The following is a 14,924-nucleotide window of genomic DNA, read 5'->3' on the forward strand; positions in this document are numbered from 1 at the left end:
CCTGGGCAATAACAATTCTGAAGAACTATCCCTTGTGCAATAAACACAGTGTCACAGAGTGGTGTTTCAGCAGTGATCATGAAGAAAGAATTATGGAAATCAGCTATGGCACCTTCTCTAAAATACGTCCCAAATACACAAGCATTTGTGGTTTTCATTTACAGTATGCTTTGCTCAATTATTACTGAAGCAGTAATGATTTATTATCCTCCCTCATCTGATTCTTTGATCACTGTCTCTGATTAATATAGTTAACCCAGCTGAAGACATCTGCAGTTGCAAGAATAAAATAATAATTCAATAATAATTCAAATAAACCAAAGAGAACAAAAAAGCACTTTAAAAACTTAGACAATAATATTCCTGCTGACTGTATTCCTTTTTTTTTCCCTATGATAATTTATCCTGTGTATATTCCTTAATGTGTTGGTCAAAAATAAAAAAGAACCCAAACAAAAACCTAATTTTATATTCAACAGATGAATCCATCATGTTCACATATCTGGAATAATACTTCCTTGTAATGTCTTTCTGCTTTCTTGCCAACTTTCAATAACACCTTTGAGTACTTTTTATCACTTTCAGCAGGATTTCCAGAAGATGCCAATTGCAGAATGTGGCTCAGCTTCATGGAGTTTACAATTTAATGCACAGTATTTGTCAAAAAATTAAATGTGAGTTCTGTTGAATTAATTTTCATGCACAAAATAGTGTGTATTAAATTTCATTGTCCATTTTTGAATGTGCCTTTTAGTGTTTGCTTTATACATGACTAGATCATCTGAAATAGGCCAAGACCATATCACTGGACACCAGTGTTTACAATCTGATTATCTGAACTGCTGGCAGCCACTTCGTAGGCAACTAGTGGTATGTTTTGCTGATCAGTGAGGCAATTTATTAATACCACAGTATTTATTAATTCTTGCAATCTAGCTCTAGTGCCATCAAACACCAACTATGAAAACTCTGTAAGGTCTGACAGCTTTTAATTTAATTTCCTTGCATGGTAAAGACATTTCCCTCTGAACCACAGAAGAAGAAATATTTAATTAAATTCTCCAGGCAAAACAGGATTCTTGTGACTATATTTTGAAGAATCAGTACCAAAAAAAAAAAATTCTGTTTAAATAAACCATAAAAATATAAGCTGAATCTCCAACAAATTATTGCTAATAGCAGACATAAGAAATATGATTAAAATGTCATGTAACACTGTACCAAATATCAGTTTGACTTGCTACACACTATATAAAAAGAAATGATACAATTCTGGCCTTAAAGTTAAAATTATGCCTGGCATTTCTTCAGGAAGTATTTGAAATCAAAGGTTATGTAAAAATTAAAAGCACTAGTGGAGAATGTTGGGGGATACAAGTAACCCAGTTTCCATATCATTAAGAAAAGCAGTCTTCACAAACAATAAAATATTTCAGCAATCTGTTTTTATAGCAGTTTCCTTCATGTTCATGGTAAGTCAAACCTATAACACCGTTTTTGTATACATTCCTACTGAACATCTGAGCTTCACAGTCAAATGCTCCGTGGCCAAGTGTCTTAATCTTGTTGTCCCACCTTTATAAACCATAAACAATTTTCTGTTATGTCAGACTTCAGAGACATTATTAGAAAGTTTACTTGAACACTGCTTGGACACCAGCAACATATTTATAACAAATCGCTTTGGGAGTGAAAATTCAATGAGAAAATCATTTATTTTAAAAAAATCAACAGAAAGTAACACAGAAAAAGCCAAGTCTGGAAGCCTTTTAAAAATTTCCTCTAAAACATGGAGCTGAAGGACACCTAGTATTTTTATGTTTCTTCTTTATCTACATGTTTAGAAACATTTCTGCTGGTGTTTTTAAGAAATAAAATAATCATTCGACAAAAATATCAAATACAGAAACACAAACACATTAAATGGAGTTACTCAAAACTGAATCAAAAAATTCCATAAAAAATTATTGTCTTCTCATTGACATTCCCATTTTGCATTTTAAAGTCTGGTGGCTTTCTGCACAGCTGAGGATGGGGCCTAAACTGGTGAGTTACAGCACAGTGCCATCGCGTTTCTCCATGGAAAGCAACAGCAATAATGACTGCATACTACTGCTCTGGCCAGCCAGATGGAACTATCTGCAGAAATCTATACCTATCCCTAGTATCACATGAATAATGCATTAACTGCCTAACTGTGTAGGATTTATCTTTGAAAATACAGGCTTAGCTCTCAAACACCAGTTTTGTCATATGGTACCCAAAGTAACACACAACTAGGTTTCTTCTGCTGTTCTAAAATATTTTCTTGGTGCTTCTAGCTACTACTATCTTCTGTTAGAACTCTTCATTGGGAAAACATAGGATTTTACAATGATTTTCTTAATTTAAGCAAAAATATTTTTTCAGATAGATTTGGGTGTTCAGTATATTGACAAATAAAAAAAATTACAAAAAAAGCAAAGTACAAACAACTACATCTTCATTTAAATACGGAGCCCAGACCCATGACACATTTCATATGCAAACACAAGGACTGTAAATGGGCTCAGATCACTTCAGTGGAGCTAATGGCAGCCTCAACCAGGAAATCCTGCACTAGTCTGTCTTAAGCCCTTGGGCATCTCCACATCCCAACCACTGCATTAGGCAATGTCCCAGGTTCCCTAAGCTTCTTCATGCACCAGATGCCTATTCTGGGCAGCACCACAGCGCTCCCTGCTTACACCAGTATCCTCTCCTACCTCTGCAAGGGCCAGCTACATGTGACAGCAGGTGTCTTGAACCCACAAAGGTGCTTGTTGCCCCATGACAAGCTTCACATCCACTTCACATCCCACCACTGTCCTAAAGAGAGAACAAAGGTCAGGTTCCACCCACCTGCACTGTGGAACCATCCCCTTCTGTTTGCTTCACAGACCCTCCTCTGTTTTTCACAAATTCAGCATAAAATTAATATTTTTAAGATCTCCAATGCACTGCCAGTTTTGATGGAATAAGGCAATGATTTTGCAGAAAATGGGTAACTGACAAAGTGTTCACTTCACTGGTAGGCTAATCTGAAAAATCTGGGATGCAATAAACAGCGACAGAGATGATGCAATTACGTGGAAACTTGGCCTGACTAAATTAATTTAAACCAAGTACGCAGACCTGTTTAAAGGGGGAACTAGGTAATAGTTGAATACTTTGCAAAGGAGAAAACTAGAAAGGATCATGAACGATACTGGTTTCACAGAAAGACTTTTCTAAGGAGGTCTGTAGCTTAGAAGGTCAACATGATTTTGAACCTACAAATTAATGTAAACAGAGAGCAAGTAGGTGGTGTTATGGTTATTAGCAGGATTAAGTGATAATGTGTAGAGGACAAACATCCACACATCTTTTAGGCAGCTGATGAAAACTAAAACTTTAGAAGAGTGCTGGAAAAATTACTTCAGGCTTGTTAAGGCAGTTGCGTGTTAATTGCAGCAAGAAAGTTAACTTGAACAAGGATTATATGTAAATTGGAGCAGGAAGATCTTATAACAGTAAACAGGTCTTTAATCTAGTAGAAAATGTCAAAACAAAAGCAAAAGATTAGAAACTGAATCTAGACAAAGTAGGTGAGACTAAATTCCTTTTGGACAGTCATTATGAACAAATTTAGATGGTACAGCTTTAAAAAAGCAAGGGAAGGGCAACAAAATGGATGAAACAGTTTTTTATCATTAAAATTAAGAGAAGAAATTTTTGATGATCACCATTAACTACATAAATACTGAACTGTAAGAAAACACTTTCTATGTGCAAGTAATTCAGATAATGTACAGTCTAAGTAATGCAACTGGAGACATGACCAATAAACCTGATTCACAATGCTCTGATTTCACAAAAAGCCTTTTGTAAACTAACCTTAACCTAATGGTTTCTTCTCCTAAAATCTTGGTATTGATATATGAAACCTTCTAATTTTCATCTAGCATCTGAAATCCTGCATATAACCTGAGTTTGTGTTTTAGATCATTTGACATTTAATGTGCCATTTTCCACTCCTTGGTTTGCTGAAGGGAGGTTGCTGGGCCCCTCTGAAACTAATCTGCTGTTCTCTGTTTCACAATTCAGCATCCCCTGAGTCACCACTTATATTTGCCTGAATTATGGCTCCTCATTATGAGCAATGATTCATAATTCCCCAGCTGCTCACACAGGTTTCACATAGGCCTTGGTAGACTGGCTGTGGAGGGCTTTAGCACTGCAAGGTCAGTCATGTAGCACACTTGCTTCATCTCTTTTAACACTGCCTTTACTGACCATGGCCAGGGACAACTTGTAAAAAGCAGTTGTTTCCTAATGAAACATTTACCTTCAAAACTAATGGCTTACCTCAAGTTCAGATACGCAAAGTAATAAACTGCAGGCCAGTTTGAGAAGCCAAATCACTTCCAGTTACTGGCTTGAGATTCAGGATGATACATTTATAAAACAGGTCTCACCCAGGCACCAATCACAATGAAATCATAGAATGGCCTGGGTTGGAAGGGACCTTAGAGATCAACTAGTTCCCACTCCCCTGCTATAACCAGGGACACTTTCCACTAGAACAGGTTGCTCAGAGCCCCATCCAACCTGGCCTTAGACACTCACAGGGATGGGGTAGCCACAGCTTCTCTGGGAAACCTGTGCCAGGGCCTCAGCACCCTCACAGGAAAGAATTACAGAGGGGCAGAATCACCTCTCTCCCACTACTGCTCACATTTCTTTTGGCGCAGCCCAAGACACATTTGGCTTTTTGGGCTGTGAGCTGGGTCATGTCCCACCTTTCACAACATCAACACACCAAGTCCTTCTCAGCAGGGCTGCTCTTGATCTCTTCATCCCCAGCCTGTGTTGATACTGGAGGCTGCCCCAATCCAGGTAAAGCACATTGTACTTGATCTTGTTAAATCTCGTAAGATTCCCATGGCCCACTTCTCAAGCTTGTCCAGGTCCCTGTGGATGGCATCCTGTCCTTCAGGCATGTCAGCTGCACCACTCAGCCTGGTGTTACTGCCAAACTTGATGAGGGTGCCCTCAGTCCCTTCATCTGTCATTGAGGAAGACATTAAATAACACTGGTCCCAATCATACAGGACATTACCCCATGTCCAAATGAACCCTGTCACAATCAGTTAGGAGTAATAATCGTTAACCCAGACTAGAAGAAAGCTGTCATGATTTTTGGCTTATTTCAACTACAATTAAAACAATTAATGGAAAACTCACAAAGCATTAGGCTGTCTGATCTGTAAATAAATTTGCACGATTTTAAGTTGTACACGAATTTCCTGAAGGGAGGAAAACTATCATCATGGGCATTGCAAATTCTAATAAGCAAGATGCTTCTGAGAAGAGCAAACACAAATCAGACTGCTTCAGATGCATGACACCCACCATTACTAATTCTTCCAAGTTTATTACCAATCTAAATTGTTCCTGATCACAAACAGAAACAAGAGCTGCACATTCTTTGCAGAAGAGCAACATACACTCATAATGTGTTCTGAACACATGTGAAGATGACACACAGTTGCACTCCCTGAAGAAGGCATGATATAACAAATGTTGGGAATAAGCCAATGTTGCAGATTCCAGGTCCTTTTAGGGATGCTTTCTTACTGCATCCAAAGAAAGCACCAACAGCAGAAAGAGTGGTATAAATGCATAGATTATATCAAGGAGCCCATCTGAATCAAACTTAGTTTCTTTAGGTGAGACCTCTTAGACTGACCTGGAGCAATCAATGAAGTTATTCTCATGGAGAAAAGGAGCAGAGCAAACAGTGCAGAATAGGAAACCACAGGAGGCTATGCAGAGGAACACCTTGACAGTAATAAACCCCAAATACTTGGCTGAGCATTTCACTTGTTCTTAATTAAGCACACGCACACTTTACAGGAAACCATATTGGAAACAATCGTCTCCTGTGCCCCATTCAGGCTGGGCTCCCCTAACTGAACATAATTCTTCTATTATTAGGGGCAGTCATTTGCCACTACGGATTCCCCATTCATAGGCTAAGACTGGTAACAAATGATGGATTTTTCATCTGTATGATGATGCTGGGCTGGCCCCTGCCTAGCCTGGATTGCTTCTAGAGAAAAGGAACCAGAAATTCGTAGTCCATTACACTTGCATTTCTTGCAAGCACTACTCACACTTTAAAGAGAGAATAGTGGAATATCTGACTCATACAAAATGATTCCAGAAATGAAAAGAAGGGAGGGAGACAAAGAAACAGAAAGAAAAAGACATTCAAGATCCATAAATCTACCAGAAGTCCCTGAATATAAAAGCTGGGGAATGAATAGCATTCATACTGCTTTGTTAGAAAACAAACTGTATTTAGTCTAGGCATCTAATGAAGCTGCAGGTTCTAACTTCTGTTTACTTTCTGTCACCAGGCCGAATCTGCTGTATCTCAAGTTGAAAAGTTCATAAACTAAACATTATTTTAAAAGTTCAAGAACTACACACACATCATTATTTAATGCAAGTTCTTAGTGTCCAGAATACTCTGAAAGTTTGCCTCTTGACAGTCCTAAAAAGGCAGAAATATTTTTAAAAGCATTGATTAAGCATTTTGTATCATTACTAACAATAGTCTTATTTAGTTCAAATTGTTCTTTGCTTTCATTTACCTCACATCAAAACGCTAATTGAAATCTTTCTAAACTTATTTATATCTCGTTCAAAGTATTAAGATAAAGAAATTTCCTAACAGAGAACATATTTTCTAATGAATCCCATCTTTTTTTAGCTAAATTAAATGTTCAGAGAGCATAAAAAATAAGCTCTCTTAAAGAATAATTGGATGTACTTTAGATGAGTTTTAAAAACAATAAAAAGAGCTTCTGAATATAAGGAAAGAACTCTTGTATGTGTGCCAAGAATTTTTCAACTTTATCAACATGATTAATTGTTTCATATTGAAAGGGGCCACGTACACATACAACCCTGAAACATGAGGTTCTGCACATGAAGTCAGGAACAGCAAAAAGAACACAGGAAACATTACAGAACTAAACAGCAAGAACTACTCCCAGCTATTAAACAAAGGAAAGGGGAGGGCTGTGCTAAAGTGCTGCTGTCACAGAGCTGTATGTCTATGTTCTGAAAATGTATGTTCAGCAGCATCAGAGAAAAGTAATAAACTATGCCAAGATTAAATCTCAAAGTTTTGAAAATAACCCTTGTGTTTTCCTGACTCCATATTTGAAGATGCACAGTGGGCTGATTTCCCCTCAATTCATCATAAAAAAACATCCTCAAGAATGTAGTACACATTATCACAACTGCAATTTAATCAATCATATCTTACATTCAGCAACACCAAATGTTACCTGGATAAAGAGATATAAAAGATGCACTGTTGAAGTGCAACTTCAGAATTCCCTCACACTTAATTTTTTCATTTAATAAATAAGGAAGTCATTTGACAATCAGGAAAATCAATTATTAAAGGCTAAGATTTAGAGTCTGTTCATACCAAGAAATAATTTTTAGAAGCAGAAAAAACGCCCTGCTTCAGAAGCATTTGTTATTCAAAATTTTAGTACCTGAGTTTTCACATGCCTACTGGTTTCAGCTGGGGTAGAGTTGATTTTCTTCACACTGGCTGCTATGGGCTGTCTTTTGGATTTGTGCTGAACATGGGATTGTTAATATAGAGATGTTTTTGTTGCTGCTGAGCAGAGCTTACACAGAGCCAAGGCCTTTTCTGCTTTTCATACTGCCACACTGGCAAGGGTGATGGGGTGCATGGAAGGGTCAAGGAAAGACAGCTGGGACAGGTGACCCAAAGTGATCAAAGGGCTATTCCAGCCCCTATGAACTCATGATCTGTATATAAAGTTTGGGGATGAAAGAGGAAGGGGGGAGGGGCATTTGGATTGATGGTGTTTGTCTTCCCAAGCACACAGTTACACGTGATGGGGCCGTGCTTTCCTGGGGATGACTGAACACCTGTCTGCCCAGGGGAAACAGTGAATTCATTCCTTGTTTTGCTCTGCTTGTGTGTGTGGCTTTTGCTTTTCCTTTTCCTATTCAACTGTTTTCATCTCACAAGTTTTCTACCTTTTACCCTTCTGATTCCTTCCCCAATCCCACTGTTGGAGGAGCGAGCAAGCAGGTGCACGGAGCTTCACTGCTGACAACCATGACAGCATGTCACACTGGTTAAGATAACAACCATCCCACCCCAACCCTTTTCCCTAAGACTCAAACCTTCCACAAGAAAGCAGAAAACCCCTCAACATCAGGAGCTTATCTTTTCCTATAGTCGAGGCACTCTGTAAGAAACATTTGCAGATTCATGAATTGTAGTAATGTGAGATACCAGATAATTTTCTTGTATTATTAACTATTTCATCCAGAAACAAGAGTCATTTTTTCATTCTGACAAAGAATTCTTCCTAACATTTCTTGACTTGAGTTTTTCAAAATAATACTGCAGGTAAAAGCAGTCAATCTGTTAGCTAGACTTTTTGCAATAATATAATATTTTTAATAAAAGTTTCTTTAGAACTTTCTCAAGTTCAAGATAGGACTTCTGGTTAAAATTTCAGATTAAAAAAACCCTCAAAGCACTTATCACAAAACAGATATTTAAGGAACAGAAAGACACACATTCAGGAGGTAGACAGCAGGATGAGATCCAACTTCTCGTAGATCTGGGCTACTGATTTTCAGGAGAATACTTGCTGGGTAGGACACTCACCTGGTGCTTAGGAGATGTTTCAAATGCCTGCTGCACTGAGAGCTGAACAGTTCATACAAATGGGGAAATCTTATAGAGAAACATTAAGATGAGAAAATTTCTGGACAAAAACCCAGTTCAGCATTTCAGACATCTACTTCTTGTAGCACAGAAGAGCAAGAATTCATGTTGCAGTGAAAGGTCAGATCACTGGCACCAGTCATCAAAGCCTCTCCCCCGTTCCTGAGGTCTTTTTTCACTTGTTTGGAACATTGAAAAAGATTTTAAGTTTGTTCTAATGAAGAAAGCCTATTTTACACTTGCTCTGCTTGAAACCCTCAATATTCATGCTTCTCCATGAACTATGATACCAAAGTAGAATGCAATTTTAGAACCAATTGAACCAACACCACAAATACCACACATAGGAACAATTATATTTCTAGCCTCTCTCTCAATTGAGGCCAGCAATTTCAAACTGCGCACAAAAGTTCTTCTCATATTAGGATAGCTTCAATTTATCCATTATGGATAGTGCTCAGCATTACACCTGTGAGTTGGCTAAGTAGGTCAGCTTGCAACAGATACTCTCATTCCACTCAATCCCCCTGAAGATGACAGTGGCATACATAAACTTTTGCCTAGTTAAAGCAAAAAGGGTTCCCTTGATATGCACCATCTTTCTGGAGCTTGACAGTTACCTCTAGAAATAACAGGCTGAATCCATAAAACCCAAGCAAGCTTTCTCAAGTACAACTGAAAATCAGTATGCTTATAATTGCTAACAAATACATAACTGCAATTTTAAAAATGTCCCAGACCTTTAGTCTACAGTTATCCCTTTGTTGTACCTGTCCAGTCCCAGGTTTAGTGTCCTGCGTTGCTTCAGGAGGAGCAGATTCCTGCAAATCCTCAGGTTTAAGGTCTTGAATTTCTTCCGCAGGAATTGTTTCCAGGTCATCCTTGGGTCTAAGTTTTAGAGTATCCTCTATAAGACCTGAATTACTTGATTCCTGCAGCCTGTCCAGTGTTGGGTCCCCTGTCTTATCTCCAGAAGCAGATTCCATTGTCCACCCTGGTGTGGAGAAGGACAGAGCCTCTCTTTGCAGAGGATAATGATAACATCGGCTCTCACCGGGAACGATTACAGACACCTGAACCCTGCTCCCAGCCAGGGAATAAAACAAGGAACACATCTGCTTAAAAACAGTCCTATTTTAAAATCTCCACTCTGAGCAATCTTTTACTCCACTCATGAGCTGTATCTATTAAAGGACAGATTTCATTTTACTTGGAAGAATTATCTTAGAAGTGACTTATGGACAAAAGATAGCACAGTGGGTCCTCTAAGAAGAGAGCTCTAAGAATTGTAGAGGTGAGACAGAGCCAAAACTGATACAAATCACTCAGGATTTCTGAGCTTTAGTTCATTGATATGTGGTCCAAGGTCATTTTGAAGCTTCTAGTAATCATCCCTAGAGCTCAAAGTAACTCCAAAACAGGGACAGGAACAGACATGGGAAGAAACTTCTACCACTGTGCAAGCATTCTTGAGAACACAGAGAGGAGATGGGAAGGGAACTACATCTCAGACTAGACTACATCTAGACTGGATGCAAGGAAGACACTTATGCGATGAGGGCAGCGGGACACTGGAAGGAGCTGCCCAGAGAGGTGGCAGATGTCCCACACCAGGAAACATTCAAGGCCAGGCTGGACATGGCTCTCAGCAACCTGATCCACTTGAAGATGTCCCTGTTTACTGGGGTAGCACTAGATGACATTCAAAGGTCCCTTGCAACCCAAACTATCATATGATTCTATGAAACACTTCAAACTCTCGTGTTGTGGTGGGACTCACAACACTGCTGGAACTCTCAGGCTCAAAGCTCAAACAACATGAAGAAGGATAGTTACACAGTGGGAATTATGGTAGGAATTTACTAACTGGACTCATCCAGTTTAAGTAGAAGGTGATGCAAGCTTATGATAAGAAGATTACCTATCGAATGCATGTAACCAAACATGTAGTATTAGAAAAGTTGAACAGAAAAGACAAATGGAAAAGCAAAGAGCAAACCTGTCTACATCTTCAATCAATTTAATGTGTTTAATTACCATTTTTCTGAACTAACAGAATTGCAATAAAAATGTATTTGTTTACTTCCTTTTCAGGAAAAAGAAAATTCCTTTTTTGCCACGTCTCTTAAGGTAAATACACACGGATAAAAAAGTTATACAAATGAGGTTTCATTTTGAAAGTATTATGGCAACTTGATAATTGGTACAATCAATTACTGGTAATACTGCTCAACTATTTTCCTGCAGGATTATACAGGAGAGGTAGTACCTGGTAGCTTACTAAACAATGCATGAAGACTGAATAATTGTTTTAATTGTTTAGCATGCAAATGAAACAACAAGCTAACAGAGCTTAAATTTTCGTCAGTCCATGTTTTTTTTTCAGGACAACATATACATGTTTCATTGCCTTTCACAAATTGTCCAGACAGATCTATATCTCAGAATCTGTATCCAAAATATTAAGGACAGTAAGATAACTATCTTAGATTACTGAGAAGAAAGTGCATATAAAATGGCAAGAAAAAAAAGATACTTTATCTCATAATAACAATATCAAAACATACTTTTGGTGATGCCTCACATATCTAAAAACTGACAACTAGCATGTTAACTTTTGACATTACTGAGAAACCTTAAAAATCCTCCTTTCATTATTTTATTCCACTCCTGTTCATATTCAATTTTGCCTACTTTTGGAAATAAACACACATAATTTAAAAAACAATGCACAGAGATCTGCATAATATATTATATATAATGCATCTTGATCCCAGAAAAGAGAAGATTTTATTTCCTTATAGAGTTTGGCTTCCTGTCCTGTTAAGCAAAAACAAAGCCATAAATTTAAAAGCATCTTGACCAGGACCAGTCTGTCTATCTAAAACTCCCACAAAAGTAAGAATAAAAATGAAATGTTTAATTTTCACAAACCTTTAGTAGTCAAGCATGGCAGCCAGCATCTTTAGATAAGGGTGGAAAGTCCAGGCTATTCCACAGGTAGAATAAATAAAGAACTAGCATAAGGCCTGTACAATGAACAGAAAAAAGGCATGCCTCCAGAATTAAGGACATACTAAGTACTCAATGTCATCAATTTGATCAATGTTTTGTGAATAGCTGTATGTTATCAGCTAAGGAAACAGATGGATGACACAATGTGGTGTGGAGGCAGCAAGGGAAAGACTAGGAACACAGCAACTGTGGAGCAATGCATAAAGCTTAGATGTAGAACTGCTGGAGAACACTAGCAGGGCAAACAGAATTTTTTTCCCAATGTTTTGAATAAATATATATGAAAAAATTACTATAAAAAACTTCAATGCATACAATTTTAGATTTTCTTCACTAAATGAGGAACACTTCTTTTACTACTGTTCTTAACACAGTAGCTAGATTTTAAGTCACCAGAAAAAAAAAATCAAACACCAATGGCATAAAGTACTATGGTACTTTCATACTATAAAGTACTTCACAAAACAGGGCTCAAAAAGAAAGGTTAAGAGTAGGATGTAGTGCCTCTACATCCCCTCTGTGAACAGGACAGCTGCTCACAGCCCATGCAGAACTGCAACACTGGTCACTGCAAGGCATCAGCAGCCTCTGCTTCAAGGATGCAAGAGCCTTTCCTCCAAGATACAGCCACTCTCACTTGTGCCTATTAAGCCTGCATGTCATCAGATCCAGGGAAAGTCATACTCACAGACACAAAAGCTTGCAGTCTATGCAATATTCTCCCAGAATTGCAGGTAATTATATTCATACTATTTACCTGTTACTCACTTAGTCATTTACATTTCTCTGTCTTGAACCAAGACGTGTTAAAACACCATCTACTAGAATGAATTGCATGTGGGTATACTCTCCAACCTAAACTGGAGGTCAGAATTTCAAATTATAGAAGTTAAAGAAATATTTCTTAAATTGGAGTTTCTGTGCCTAGTTTGTACTTGCAATAAACAGAAAGTCCCTGGAATGCATACAACATTGAACAGAGCAGATGTCGTTTACATGAGCCAAAAAAATAAAGTAATCAATGTGACTTGTGGACCATTGCCCTTCAGAAAATGTGGGTTAAATTCACACATCAGGTGCCCATCAGTCTGCCACAACTCAGGGCAAGAGAACTATTTTTATGTCCTTTACACAAAAAGGAAATAAAGCAAGTACACACACCCACCCTCTACGGATAACTTAAAAAAAAAGCAAAGCTCAGCTTTGATGTGCAGTTCATCATGCTGTCTCCTTACAGCATTAAAAAAATTACAACCAGGGAGTCTGGCTTAAGTAAAGAACTGTCCATACATTTTACCACATTCAGAATTTTCACCCTTAGTATATTACTATAACAACTTTACTACGTCAAAAATATTAATCCCAGAAGATACAAAACCGCTGCAAACTCTGGCACACATCCTGAAGGATATTACAGCAAACACCAAGCTTTTGCTCCAGATAGCAGGTCTTCAAGCTCCCATGGAGTTGGGCTGCCCAGACCTCAGAAAGCAGGCCTAAAACTGACCAAGTGTTACTGTCTTTGAAGTGAGAGACTGAAGATTGACCATGATCAATGTTTCCCAGTTCTCTCTCCACTGTTTTTGCTTCCTACATTTTGCTTGTCGTTTCTACAATACGTACATTTCATTACAATTATTATTGGGAATGATTGTTTGCCACATCAAACATTATCTTCAGTTTCTCCTCACTTTCAAAACGTTCTATGCAAAAATGGACTGTAGGCACCCTTCATTACCTCTTTTGGAGTTCGGCTTTTTGGGCAGGGGAGGGAAGCAGAGGAGACATGAGACACTGTATTCCAAGACAAAGTAAGAACAAATAGTGAAACAAGAAGATAATAAATTTAGTTCTAAAAATTTTAAAAGCAGCTCGCTTAGCTATGTTCTGCATTAAAAATTTTGTCTAAATGAGCATCATAAAACTAAAAGGGAGCAAAAATGCATAAGGTTTTCCTTTTGTTATTTATTATTATTCTGTCACTTTATGAACTACCATTACATAAAACAAGAACTTTAATGTAGTTTTAAAACCAATCTCTTGGTCAATCAGGTGGTTGTCATCAATCTACTGGATTTATATTGAAAAAGAAAGAAAAATGCCACTGTTCAGAAAAGCTTCAAGGTTGATATTAATGACAATGAATCAATCATATGACTAACAGAATGAAATTGAAGCCTCTTAAAACTCTGTATCCAATTATCCCTGAGGTCTAAGTTCCAAGGCATCATTTTTTTGGTTTCGGTAAAGAAGTCTTTGTGTTTTATTTTTATTTCCTAGAAAATTACACCTAGGGTTGTTTCATGCAGACCATAGTACTATTCCACAGAGTAAAAGTTACCATGCACTATCTGAACAATGGGCTTTTTCACTGTAATGCTTCTCAGGAATTACAGTATTAGATTAATGAGATGTGCAAATTTTTTATCAACTCAGTCTCCAAAGCAGTGAGTCACTCCTAAATGCAGAACAGCAATAAAATTAAAAACAGCTTATGTGCTGCTGTATTCTACAGCCCACTGGTATTAGAACATATGATTAGAACAGATGCAAAAGGTTTCACTGAAATAAGAGGTATAGACACAGAAAACACTATAGAAATGTGTGCTGAATCTGTGCTCAATAGCTAAACAGGTGCTATTAATGTTAATTAATAGCTCCAGAAACTTCAGCCAAGAAGAAAGCCTGAGTGTCAGACACAGGCGTGAGCAAAAGAGTCTTCACAGCAACCAACCACAGGCAGCTAAATGACAAAAACAGTTCCCTGATGTTCCCCCTGCACTCACTGGGACTACAGTTCTTCTTCTGGAGAGTATTTCAGAGCACAAGATTAATTTAGGCAATACAAATCAACTTCTGGAAGAGATGGTCTGTCTCCATAACCATCAAGCACACACAAGAATGCTGCTAGCTTGGGTAAAAGCTCAAGAAGTACTTTCCTCCCTGCCTAACACCAACAGCATCCACTAGAGGCAACCAAAATGAGCTAAGCAACAGAGACAATGTACCAGGTTCTCCTCCTAAGAAAATCAGGATAAAAACAAGGAAAAAGGATTCCAAAATAGAATCATTCAAGTTGTACCCTATCTTCTCGTTAAAACACAGACAAGTT

At 37.9% G+C, this 14,924-nt stretch overlaps 1 protein-coding gene across 4 annotated transcripts in view; it reads right to left on the reverse strand.

Moving 5' to 3' along the window:
* The window catches only part of CACNB2 (calcium voltage-gated channel auxiliary subunit beta 2), a 242,041-nt gene that overhangs the window by 203,340 nt on the left and 23,777 nt on the right, over positions 1-14,924 (reverse strand). The gene's annotated exons all lie outside the window — the stretch shown is intronic.

The sequence above is a fragment of the Poecile atricapillus genome, chromosome 2 (genome assembly GCF_030490865.1).
Source record: "Poecile atricapillus isolate bPoeAtr1 chromosome 2, bPoeAtr1.hap1, whole genome shotgun sequence".
Taxonomy (NCBI): Eukaryota; Metazoa; Chordata; class Aves; order Passeriformes; family Paridae; genus Poecile; species Poecile atricapillus.